Source organism: Pituophis catenifer, unplaced genomic scaffold (genome assembly GCF_029215685.1).
Source record: "Pituophis catenifer annectens isolate HBS135680 unplaced genomic scaffold, rPitCat1.0.hap2 SCAF_1, whole genome shotgun sequence".
Classification (NCBI taxonomy): Eukaryota; Metazoa; Chordata; class Lepidosauria; order Squamata; family Colubridae; genus Pituophis; species Pituophis catenifer.
The window spans coordinates 236,957,830-236,969,957 of NW_027256881.1; the positions used below are offsets into that span (position 1 = coordinate 236,957,830).

The following is a 12,128-nucleotide window of genomic DNA, read 5'->3' on the forward strand; positions in this document are numbered from 1 at the left end:
AGACTTCAGAACCAGAAGCTGCAAGGAAAAGAGAGCAGAAGCTGATGTTATGTTTCTAAACATACAGGTAAGAAATGAAAATATCTCCTATTCTGTAACCCACACTTCATAATCCAAGACTATATATGATAAAGTAATTGTATATGCTTTGGTTGTTCCTAAAGCAAATGTTTTATAAATGGAATAAGCCAGGCAGCCAGTCTAATGCTGCTAATTTAGCAATAAAAATTAGTATTCTTGGCCTCTTAATGCCTGATCAAAATGTTCTGCTTACCTAATAAAAGAAGAGATACCTACAGTACATACCTATGAGACCAAATTTACCTTTTGACTCAGAAAGAGTAGTTGGTGAAGTATTTAATAAAGGATTACTACCTCTCAGCCATCATAAAGTACAGCACAATAGACTAATATACAGATGTTGGGGGTTTAATTATCTCTTGATGAATTTCTTAAGTTCAACTTTAATTTCCAAAGATGTCATTTTTATACATTTTTGTTCTTTCTTCTTTCAATAGACCACTGGACTTAAATGAAGAGTGAAAATCAAACTGTGAATCCAGAATTTCATTTCCAACCATTCACAACCATCCCAGAGATGAAATGGCTGATTTTCTGGACTTTTCTGATTCTCTACTTGCTCAGCCTACTTGGGAATGTGTCCGTTGCTTTTATCATTTACACTGTAAGCTCTCTTCATATCCCAATGTATTTTTTCTTGGCTAACCTGGCATTTCTGGATATCGCCTACTCTACTACCATTGCCCCCTTAACTTTGGCTAATCTTGCTTCAGTGAGAAAGATATCCATTTCTTTGAGTGGATGTGGCATCCAGATGTTTTGGTTTACTGTACTGGGGGGTTCAGATTGCCTCCTGCTGGCTATCATGGCTTATAATTGATGCGTGGCAATTTGCCGCCCACTAAGCTATCCTCTCATTATGACCTGGAGAATGTGTGTGAGTCTTATAGTTGGGATAGTGGCCATGTGTCTGATCTGTGCTTTACTGTGGGGTCTCCTCATACTGACTCTGACTTTCTGTGGCAATGATATGGCAATCAGAAATTTTTACTCTGACTATCCTGCTCTAATGAAAGCGGCATGTGGAGACACCCATGGCCAGCAACTTGGCCTTTATATTGCAAGTACTATTTTCTTGGCTGTCCCCTTCACACTAATCTGCATGTCCTATGTCTTAATCACAGTGGCCATCCTACGCATCCCTTCTTCCTTGGGGCGTCAACGAGCTTTTTCTACTTCTTCCTGTTGCATGTAAATGCCTAACGTTGTCCACTGGCTGAGTAAGGGTTAACTACTCCCATCCACCCACCTAGACCCTCTTCTGACCCCTCCTTACCTCAGCTCCGCCTCCCAGGTATATAAGATGTGGTCCAGGTGATCCAGATGCACTTCCAGATGTATACCTGTAATAGAAACATCTGCTTAATAAAGAGATCTGATTCATTGCATTTCGTGTTGGAGTCATTGGGTAAGATCCTTGGAAACATTTCACAGATTGGTAGCAGAGGATGGTTTACCCACAACTCACAGAAATGGCAGAATCAGGAATCCAGTCCGAAGCGGAGAACAGGATGTGGACCAGAGTCTATATGAAATAGATGGAGGAGCTGCAGGCCCTCGAAGGCACCACAGCAAAAATCGGCCCAAACGAGAGTAAGCAGGGAGATGACCCGAACTTACTGCTCTGGGACGAGGAACCAAGAGAGGAAACCTGCAGCAAAGAGAGAAAGGAGCCACAGAGCAGAGACGACTTCCGATTGGCTATTCTGAAGATGTTGGAAGCACCCACCAGCAAAGGGGAGCTCATTGCAGAACTCCAGGGCCTCCTGGAAAGCCATGGAGCAGCGATGGGCACCCAGGAACCAGAAAATGAAGTCGCCAGTCCGGCAAGGGAAAGGCTTTCCCAAGCTGAAGCTCCGGACTTGGAAGATTTCATTTCCGCGCCATGTTCCCGGTGGCCATCTTGGAATGGCCGACAACCAATGGGGATCCTAGATTTGAAAGAAATGGCGCGAACCTGCAGGGACCCCAACACGAGTGGAGAAGAACCCAAATACCAAGCAGAGACAACACCGCAGGCCTACAAGGGCCCACCTACCGGGCCCGAAATGGAAAAAAACGATAGAGACTCTAGCGGCAGCACTCGGCTCCGCATTCAAGCCTCCCGCGCCTGCAAAGAAATGCCCCGAGGCACCGCAAGGTCAAGGGGACATCTGGATGAACACCGGAACCCATGCAGCAACCCAGCCGACGACCCGAGAGACAACGCTCCCAGAAAGTGACCACCAGAACCCGACCATTTGCAGGACCGATTGACCTCAGGATTCGCACTCGCCCCCCTGCTGCACCAACTTCATCGGACCCAGAAATAAGAAGAAAAAACAGCTACCTACCAGCCACACGACCCCCACCAGGCTTCTCTACTCTCCCGGAGACCACCCAGCATCGCCCAGGATCCGCCGCCGCCGCTGCTGCCACCACCGCCGCCGCACAGCCGAGCCCAGAGGATCCTCGACTTACGTCCGCCGCCGCTACACCGCCGAGCTCCAGAGGTCCTCGACCTGCGACCGCTTTGCCTCCTCACCTCTTCCCATTCTTCGCCCGAGATGCAGGGACCCAGCCATGGCATCCGTCATCCAGGGAGGGCTACAGGCCCGCCAGGAGTGAGCCCAGCCTCCCACCGGCAGGCCTAGGCCTAGGCTTGAGAGCAACAGCAGAGAGCTCCTCACCTGACGATCTCCGGCGCGAAATGAGCTTCGCGCATGCCCAGTCACCACCTGCAGGAAGAGAGAGGAACATAGAGATAAGTACAAAGAGCATAGAGATAAATCCATACAGACTAGCAACAAGCATCCCTCCAGCATATTGCGAGTTCCCTCACCTACAAAACCACCATGGACAGCTCCAGACTGTGAGTAATTTACCATACAGCTCAATGATTTTGCCTGCTGACTTCCACAAGTTAAAATTAGATGGAACTAATTTCTTAGAGTGGAATCATCAGCTACAAATTATCTTTCTAAGAGAAAATATGTTATTTTTACTTGATGATCCACCCAGAAAACCCTGGATCTTTGATACAGATTGCCTGCACCACAGGGCCTATTACTTGCTAATGGGTAGCCTATCGCCCAGCATATACCCTAGCCTTGGCCGCTACCAGACTGTGGCTGAGATATTGCAAAAAATATTTAATCTATTCTATAGTAAGAGTGCAGCCACAACCACCAAGATATCTAGGGAATTCTACTCAGCTAGGCACAAGGCTGGAACTCCCATGGGGGAACACATCCTTAAACTAAATGCCACCAGGGCAGAACTCATACAAAGGGGGGAGACTATCTCAGAAGATAGCATGAAGAGCATAATCATAAATTCCCTGGACTCTAGCTGGGAAAACTTTATATTACAACTAGATAGCCTCAACATAGAGCATCTCTCCCTAGAAAAACTTACCAACAGGCTGATAGTGGAGGATAGCCTAAGAAGGGATCGCTCCACGAGCCGCAGAAAGAGTAGACCAATAAAAAGGGTAGAGTTTCAAACCAGGGATCACAACACCCCAGAATGCTTCATCTGCGGCTCCAGAAACCATTATAAGAGGGACTGTCCCAGAAACCAAAGGGAAAGAGACTACAATCACCAGAGGGAAAGGCAAGGCCGGAAGTCAGGGTACCCAGATAGGCACTCATCAGACAGAAGGTTCAGGCGCAGGGACTCACCCAATCCCAGAGACAAGAGGGGACATAGAGACAGCTCCAGGGACAGCCAAACAGGTTCACTGTATGGCCTTGGAGACCACCAACCCACACGCATGCAGCCAAGGAAAGGGAACACATGGCTCATCGATTCAGGAGCCACCAACCACACCACCAACAACAGAGACATTTATTTATTTTTATTTATTTTATTTGATTTCTATACCGCCCTACTCCCGAAGGACTCAGGGCGGTGCACAGCCAAACAATAAAACACATACATACAAAATTTAAAAGTAGGATAAAATCAAATTAAATAATTTTGGCCCCAACAAATTTAAAACCCCAAACTTTTAAAACCAATTTAAAATTGAATGTATAAAATACTAAAAGATATTTAAAAATTAAAAATCTTTTATAAAAGAGGGAGAAAATTAGGCCAGGCCCGCCTGGTGAAATAGTAAGGTCTTTAAAGCGCGGCGGAAGGTGCGCAGATCCGGGATCCTCCGTATCTCTGGGGGGAGCTCGTTCCAGATAGTAGGTGCCCCCACAGAGAAGGCTCTCCCCCTGGGGGCCGCCAGTTGGCATTGTTTGGCTGACGGCACCTGGAGGAGCCCCTCTCTATGGGAGCGTACCGGCCGGTGGGAGGCTATTGGTGGTAGTAGGCGGTCCCGCAAGTACCCAGGTCCTAAGCCATGGAGCGCTTTAAAGGTGGTAACCAAAACCTTGAAGCGCACCCGGAAGACCACCGGGAGTCAGTGCAGCTCGCGCAGGAGGGGTGTTACATGGGAACGCCATGTCGCTCCCATTACCACCCGCGTGGCCGCACTCTGCACCAGTTGAAGCCTCCGGGTGCTCCTCAAGGGGAGCCCCATGTAGAGAGCGTTGCAATAGTCCAGACGGGAGGTGACAAGGGCATGAGTGACCGTGCGTAACGAGTCCCGATCCAGAAAGGGACGCAACTGGTGAATCAGGCGGACCTGATGAAAAATCCTCCCGGTCACGGCTGTCAAGTGCTCTTCTAAAGACAGCCGTGAATCCAGGAGGACGCCCAAGTTGCGAACCCTCTCCGTGAGGGCCAATGATTCGCCCCCAATAGTCAGTGATGGCGTCAACTGACTATATCGGGACGTCGGAAACCACAGCCACTCGGTCTTGGATGGGTTGAGCCTGAGCCTGTTCCTCCCCATCCAGATCCGTACGGCCTCCAGGCACCGGGACATCACTTCAAGGGCATCGTTGGGGTGATCCGGGGTGGAGATGTACAGCTGGGTGTCATCAGTGTACTGATGGTACTCCACCCCGAAACCACGGATGATCTCGCCTAGCGGCTTCACATAAATGTTGAACAGGAGAGGCGAGAGGACCGACCTTTGCGGCACCCCACATATGAGGGGCCTCGGAGTCGACCTCTGTCCCCCTGTCAACACAGACTGCGACCAGTCAGAGAGAAAGGAGGAGAACCACCGCAACACAGTGCCTCCCACCCCTAACTCTTCCAACTGGTGCAGCATGATACCATGGTCGATGGTATCAAAAGCCGCTGAGAGATCTAACAGGACCAGGACAGAGGAGCACCCCCTGTCCCGAGCCCTCCAGAGATCATCAACCAATGTGACCAATGCCGTTTCCGTGCTGTACCCGGGCCTGAAGCCCGACTGGAATGGATCCAGATACGTCGTTTCATCCAGGTGCTGGGGGAGCTGTTGCGCGACCACACTCTCAACAACCTTCGCCACGAAGCGAAGGTTGGAGACCGGATGATAATTTACCAACATTGCCGGGTCCAGGGAAGGCTTCTTGAGGAGAGGCCTTACCACCGCCTCTTTCAAGGCGGCGGGAAAGTCACCCTCACCCAGCGAAGCGTTTATAATCCCCTGGAGCCAGCCTCGTGTCACTTCCCGGGAAGCCAGTACTAACCAGGAAGGACACAGGTCCAATAAACAAGTGGTCGCGTTCAGTCTACCCAGAATCCTGTCCACGTCCTCAGGGGTCACAGGATCAAACTCATCCCAGATAACATTCTCAAGACCTGCCCCTGTCTCTCCCCCTGAGACTACCCAGTCGGAGTCCAAATCTTCCCGAATCTGAGTGATTTTGTCATACAGATATTGAACAAAATCCTCAGCTCTACCCTCCAAGGGGTCCTCCCGCGCTTCCTGATGGAGCAGGAGCGTGTCACCCTAAAGAGGGCGGCCGGGCAATTATCTGATGATGCAATAAGAGCAGCAAAATAGCTACATTTCGCTGCTTTTATCACCACTAAGTAATTCCTAATGTGGGATCTTACTATTAACATATTAACATCATTCACACCGAAGAAATACCACATTAAGGTAGCCAATCAGGACAAGGTACTGGTAACGGGAGAAGGGAACACACACATAGATGGGATAGGGAAAATAGAGGGGGTATTGCTCATACCTGAGATACCCCACAATATACTGGCAACTCTCAAGCTCAGCAAAGACTTAGGCATTGAGACAACCTTTAAGGGAGGGAAAGCGTACATGACAAAAGGAAATAAGGACATAGGCAAAATCATCATCAAAGGGGGGCTCACATACTTACAACCCCAAGATTATCCAGACGCAAACGCACAACTAGAAGATAGGGAAGGCAAAACAGGTACCCTCAGGAAGACAAAAGGGGACAGGGCCAAGCACACCACTGAGGACAAACATATTCCCAACACAGCACACAAGGGGAGGCCATCCATTGGCAAACCCATCCATGATGAATGCGCCCACCTACTTCATAGGAAGTTGGGCCACGCCAGTTTCCCAATTGTACAAAAAATGACTGAATGTACAAACGGTTTGCAAGTAAAGAATTGTGACAATTACCTAGAGCAGCGGTTCTCAACCTGGGGGTCGCGACCCCTTTGGGGGTCGAACGGCCATTTCCCAGGGGTCGCCAAAGCCCTCTCTCGCCCCCCCCTTCACTCACCCTCTGCCTCTGCTGGATCGCCCGGTCGCCGTTCGCTTACCCCGCCCACTCCCAATCTATTGCTGCCTCCAGAGTCCCAGCTGGTGGCTAGAGGGAAAAAAAACTTTAAATTCTTGCCGAGGGGCTTCAAAGAGCTAGCTGCAAAGAGGTAAATTCCTGGAGCAGATTTTTTTCCCCCTAGCTATACTGAAAAGAGAAAGCGAAAGAGGGTCTTAGCTGCAACGTGACAAAATGAGGCAGAGAGGTTTCTTTTTCTTTTTCCTCACCAAAAAAGGTAGGTACAAAACTGCAAACAATGGGAAATTTAGGGCAAGAGGAGGTTCAAGATTTTAAAACACAAAAGAAAAAAAGCTCTATTTAACTAGGGAATTGTAATAATTGAGATACTATTAATTGTATATTGTGTTGAAAGCAGAAATGGTTAAGTTGTGGTTTGGAGGAATATATGGGGGAAATTATTTGGTTTATTATTATTGGTAAATATAATTAATTGATTTGTAAGAAATTGGATTGCATGGAAATAATTGGAATATTCATGTTCATATTGATAAATATACAAAAAGATAGTTATATAACTAATTGATTTATATTAAAATGTTGAATTTGTATTAAACAGCTGTATTACATAATTAACCAATGTGAGGATGGATATAAAAATAGATGACAATGCGAAGGGGTATAATATAGAATAGAAGGGAAAAATTGAATTTGATTAAGATTAGAGATGAGGATGAAGGGTAATATTGGTTTTTTTAAAAAATAGTTGAGGAATAAATATGGTAAAAAGGAAATATAGAAATTGTAAATTTAATTGAAATGACTAAATACTGTGTTGGAAGAAATATCCTTCTGGGTTCTGCTCCAAGTGGGGAAAAAGACACTGGAAACATGGAGACTGTTTGGAAAGATGTTTTAATGGTGGACAGGATCACATGGCTTGATGGGCCCATTGTGTTAGTTTCTGTTGCTATTGTGTTGCAAATGTCCTTTGACAAAGGATTGACTTTCTGCCTCTGGCCCATTAACAAAGGGTGGGGGGCAGGAAGGTGGGAGCTGCTTTGTCTGTAAAATATGCTTCTCCATTTCTCATCCAGGGAAATATAATATTCTGCCTTTTTAATATTTCCCAAAATATTTCATTCTTCTAGGAAAGGGGTGGTTGCTAACCTCCTACAACTGTTTAAATTTGTGGACCGGCCAAATACTCTGTTCAAAGAAAATATGTTGTATGTTTGTATGTGTGTTTCTAATTATTGCTATTTATTCCTATTTGTTCTCTTTTATTCTTTAAAGTTTAACAATTCATTCTTTATCTTAATATCTTTATATTTGTTTGGGGTTGGCTTTCTTCCCTTTCATCTTTTTTATTGTACAGCAATCTTTCTCCTCAAACCTACCATCTCTGTCTTTTCTTTCTTTCTTACTTTCTCTTCCCCCCCCTCTTCTTCTTCTCCCTACTTCCTCTTTCTCCTTCTCCTCCTCTCTTCCTCCCTCTCTTACCTTCACTCCTATTCTAATTTCCCTTCCCTTCCTTCATCCCTCTCTATTGCTGTATCCTTTTATGCATATGGACTACTCAGAGGGCTGAAAAAGTTATTTTTGACTGGTCCTCACACTTTTGACCAGTCCTTGAACTTACGACTGTCCTCACAATTTATGTTTTTGCCCTATCTTGTCACCATGGTGAAGAGAAGCAGTTGTGAAATGAGTGACACGGTTGTTAAGAATGGTACAATGGGCATAAATGATGACCAGTCATAACTGCGAAGACCGGTCAAGAGTGCGAGGACCTGTCAGAAATGACTTTTTTTCAGCCCTCTGAGTAGTCCCTATACACATAGCCATGGCCACCCGGTCACATGACCAGCTAGCCACGCCCACCCGGTCACATGACCTCCAAGCCATGCCCACAAAATAAGCCACGCCCACAGAACCGGTAGTAAAAGAAATTTAGAACCCACCCCTGGTTGGGGGTCACCACAACATGAGGAACTGTATTAAAGGGTCGCAGCATTAGGAAGGTTGAGAACCACTGACCTAGAGTGTTCCATGTGCAAATGCTCTAAACTAAAAACAAAACCTAGACCAAAAAAGGCCTCTTGCACCACCAATTCGACCTTTCAGTTAGTCCACATGGACTTGGTAGGCCCCATGAAACCCTCGATTAAGTACAAAAAGAGGTTTTTTCTAACTATAGTTGATGACTTCAGTCGTTACGGGTTCGTGTACACGATCAATCACAAAAATGAGGTGTTTCAAAAGTTCAAAGAATTTTACAGAAGGGTAGAAACACAACACAACATCAAAATAAAACAAATTATGACAGATAGAGGGTCAGAGTTCCTATCAAGGGACTTCTCCAATTGGATAAAGAAACACGGGATATTACACTTTACTTCGGCGCCTTTTTCTGCATTCTAGAATGGAGTGTCAGAACGCAGGAACAGCGTATTACAAACAATGGTAAGATGCGTATTAGAAGACGCAGGGCTGGGGCAATACTTCTGGGCAGAGGCACTCACATACTCAAACTACACCCTGAACAGGCTATGGTCAAGTGTGGTGAACAAAACTCCCTATGAGATTATGTACAATAGGAAACCCCAAATAGCTCACCTACCCGTATTTGGGGTCACTGCGGACTTACATATACCAAAGCAGTTAAGACGAAAGGGGGACAAGGTATCAAGGAGACTAAGATTTATGGGATACGAGTCCGGGACAAAAGGATACAGGTTTATTGATAAGGACAATAGATTTATTGTATCTAGAACGGCAGTGTTCCATGAAAACACAAACTGGTCAAAAATACATCTCAACGAAGTGCTATTAAGGCAGGAAACCTCAGACAATGTAAGGGCCATGAGTAGACTAGACACAGCTGAAACCGAGGCACACAAGAAACACAAATCCAAACACCAAGGGGTAGACACCAAGGGATGGAAAGAGGACCACCCTGTCATAAAGGTAGATGCACTCACAGAGAAGGAAGCCAAATACATGCATGACACAGAGACACTACCCAACAGGCCCGTCAGACACAACAGGAACAAAATGCCAAAAAAGTTTGAAGATTACATACTCTCAGTACACACGAACACCACGACACCCAACTCTTACGAGGACATTCTTAGGTTGCCACGAGAAGAAAGGATTAGGTGGGAGGAAGCCATGGACAAGGAAATGAACAGCCTGAGAGAGCTAAATGTGTATACCCCATCCAAGGTACCAGACAACAAGGTACCCCATTGGGACAAGGTGGGTTTTTAAAATAAAGGAGCTCGAGGACAATAAGACTCTGTACAAGGCTAGGTTAGTAGCACAGGGGTTTGCGCAAAACTACCCGGAGGACTACACCGACACATATTCACCCATGGTCAGGGCTGAGAGTGTAAAGAGCGCCCTGGTGATAGCAACAATTCTAGGACTAGAAATCTACCAATTTGACGTGCACACAGCATATCTCCATGCGAAGCTAGACAAGAAGAAATACACAGGAAGGGGATACCTGGTTGTTAAACAAGAGTCTGTATGGGCTGAAACAATCCGGTAAGAGGTGGTATGAGTGCCTAGCAAAAATCCTCAGGGACATGGGGTTCACAGCCACCTCCGCTGACCTATGCTTCTTCACAAAAGGGGAGGGCACATCCATCGAATACGTGCTTGTTTATGTGGATGATATTTTGTACTGTGGCCAACATAAACAAAAATGTGATGAGTTCGCTGACAAGTTGGGGAAGCATTTCACACTAAAAACTCTGGGAAAGGTAAACAAATACTTGGGTGTCCAGATTGACAGAACGCAGAAAGGGTTCAGGGTCTCCCAAAAGGAGAAAATATTAGAACTATTACACAAATGCAACATGAGGGATCCCAAGCCTTGTGAAACACCCATGCAAATTGACTTTTTAAAACACATGAACGAAGAAGGTGAGACATTTAAGGACAATACCTTCTATAGGTCTGTTGTTGGGTCCCTCCTATATATAGCCAACTGGACTAGGCCAGACATCCTCCTGGCAGTCAACCTCTTGTCTAGACACGTGAGCGATCCAAAAACGTACCACTGGGAAGGTGTAAAACGCGTGCTCAGATATCTAAAATATAGCGTGGATGCTTACCTAAACCTAGAGCCAGCGAACTCCAAAAGGCCCATATTAACCTGCTATGCCGACGCTGACTGGGCAGGTGATACAAAAAGCAGGAAAAGCACATCTGGCTATGTATTCCTCATCAACGGCTGCCCAGTGCATTGGTACACCAGGAAACAAAACCTGGTGGCCACATCTACGGCCGAAGCAGAATACATCTGTCTCTCCAAGGCAGCCAACAACCTGACATGGTTTGACGACCTCTCCAACATCTGGACTGAACCAATCTACCCCATAATGATACATGAGGACAACAAGGCAGCCATAGATATATCCATGGCAGACGCAGTGGGCCAAAGATCTAGACATATAGACATTAAGCACAAGCACGTCAGACAGCTAACAAACATTGGTTTTATCAAGGCCATACACTGCAAAACTGCAGAGCAAATCGCTGACATCCTGACCAAACCTTTGCAGAATAAATAGCACACCTACCTAACTTCAAGACTAGGTGTACACAGACAAAATACGCACACAGGTCCAACTGTTAGGCATTTAGAGGGGGATTTGTTGGATGTAAATGCCTAACGTTGTCCACTGGCTGAGTAAGGGTTAACTACTCCCATCCACCCACCTAGACCCCCCTCTGACCCCTCCTTGCCTCAGCTCCGCCTCCCAGGTTTATAAGATGTGGTCCAGGTGATCCAGATGCACTTCCAGATGTATACCTGTAATAGAAACATCTGCTTAATAAAGAGATCTGATTCATTGCATTTCGTGTTGGAGTCATTGGGTAAGATCCTTGAAAACAGTTCCTCCCATATAATGGTTGTCTTTATGCAGTATAGCTGTAGTGGTTTAATATTCCTGTTCCCTGGTTCCTGGTTCTCAGCGGAGCAAGTTCGAGTGGTATCTGTCTTCTACACTTTCATCACCCCTGTGTTAAATGTGAAGGATTTGTGTTTCTGTTTTATTTTGTAGACTGAAGATGGCATTTAATTTTGTTGTACTAGGTGCAATGACAATAAAGTATTCTTCTTCTTCAATTGGGGTGCATACATGTTGCCTCTGAGTATATGTACATATCTGTATGAGAGAGAAGATATGGGTGCATATATCTTTCTTCTCTAGGCTTCTACTCTCTCCTTTTACGTCTGTGTGCTTGCATGTGTATACCTCTATACATCCTTTACTTTAGGTCTTATGAACAAGAGGGAGGAGGCCTCTCCCCCACTTTTCTCTTTTCTTTCTTCTTTCTTTCTTTCTTTCTTTCTTTCTTTCTTTCTTTCTTTCTTTCTTTCTCTTTCTTTCTTTCTTTCTTTCTTTCTTTCTTTCTTTCTTTCTTTCTTTCTTTCTTTCTTTCTTT

The 12,128-nt window shown here is 45.9% G+C and overlaps 1 pseudogene; it reads left to right on the top strand.

The window, feature by feature from the left end:
- Positions 1 to 532: 532 nt before the first annotated feature.
- LOC139310618 (olfactory receptor 10V1-like) lies at positions 533 to 11,743 on the top strand (annotated as a pseudogene).
- The last annotated feature ends 385 nt before the right edge of the window (positions 11,744 to 12,128 follow it).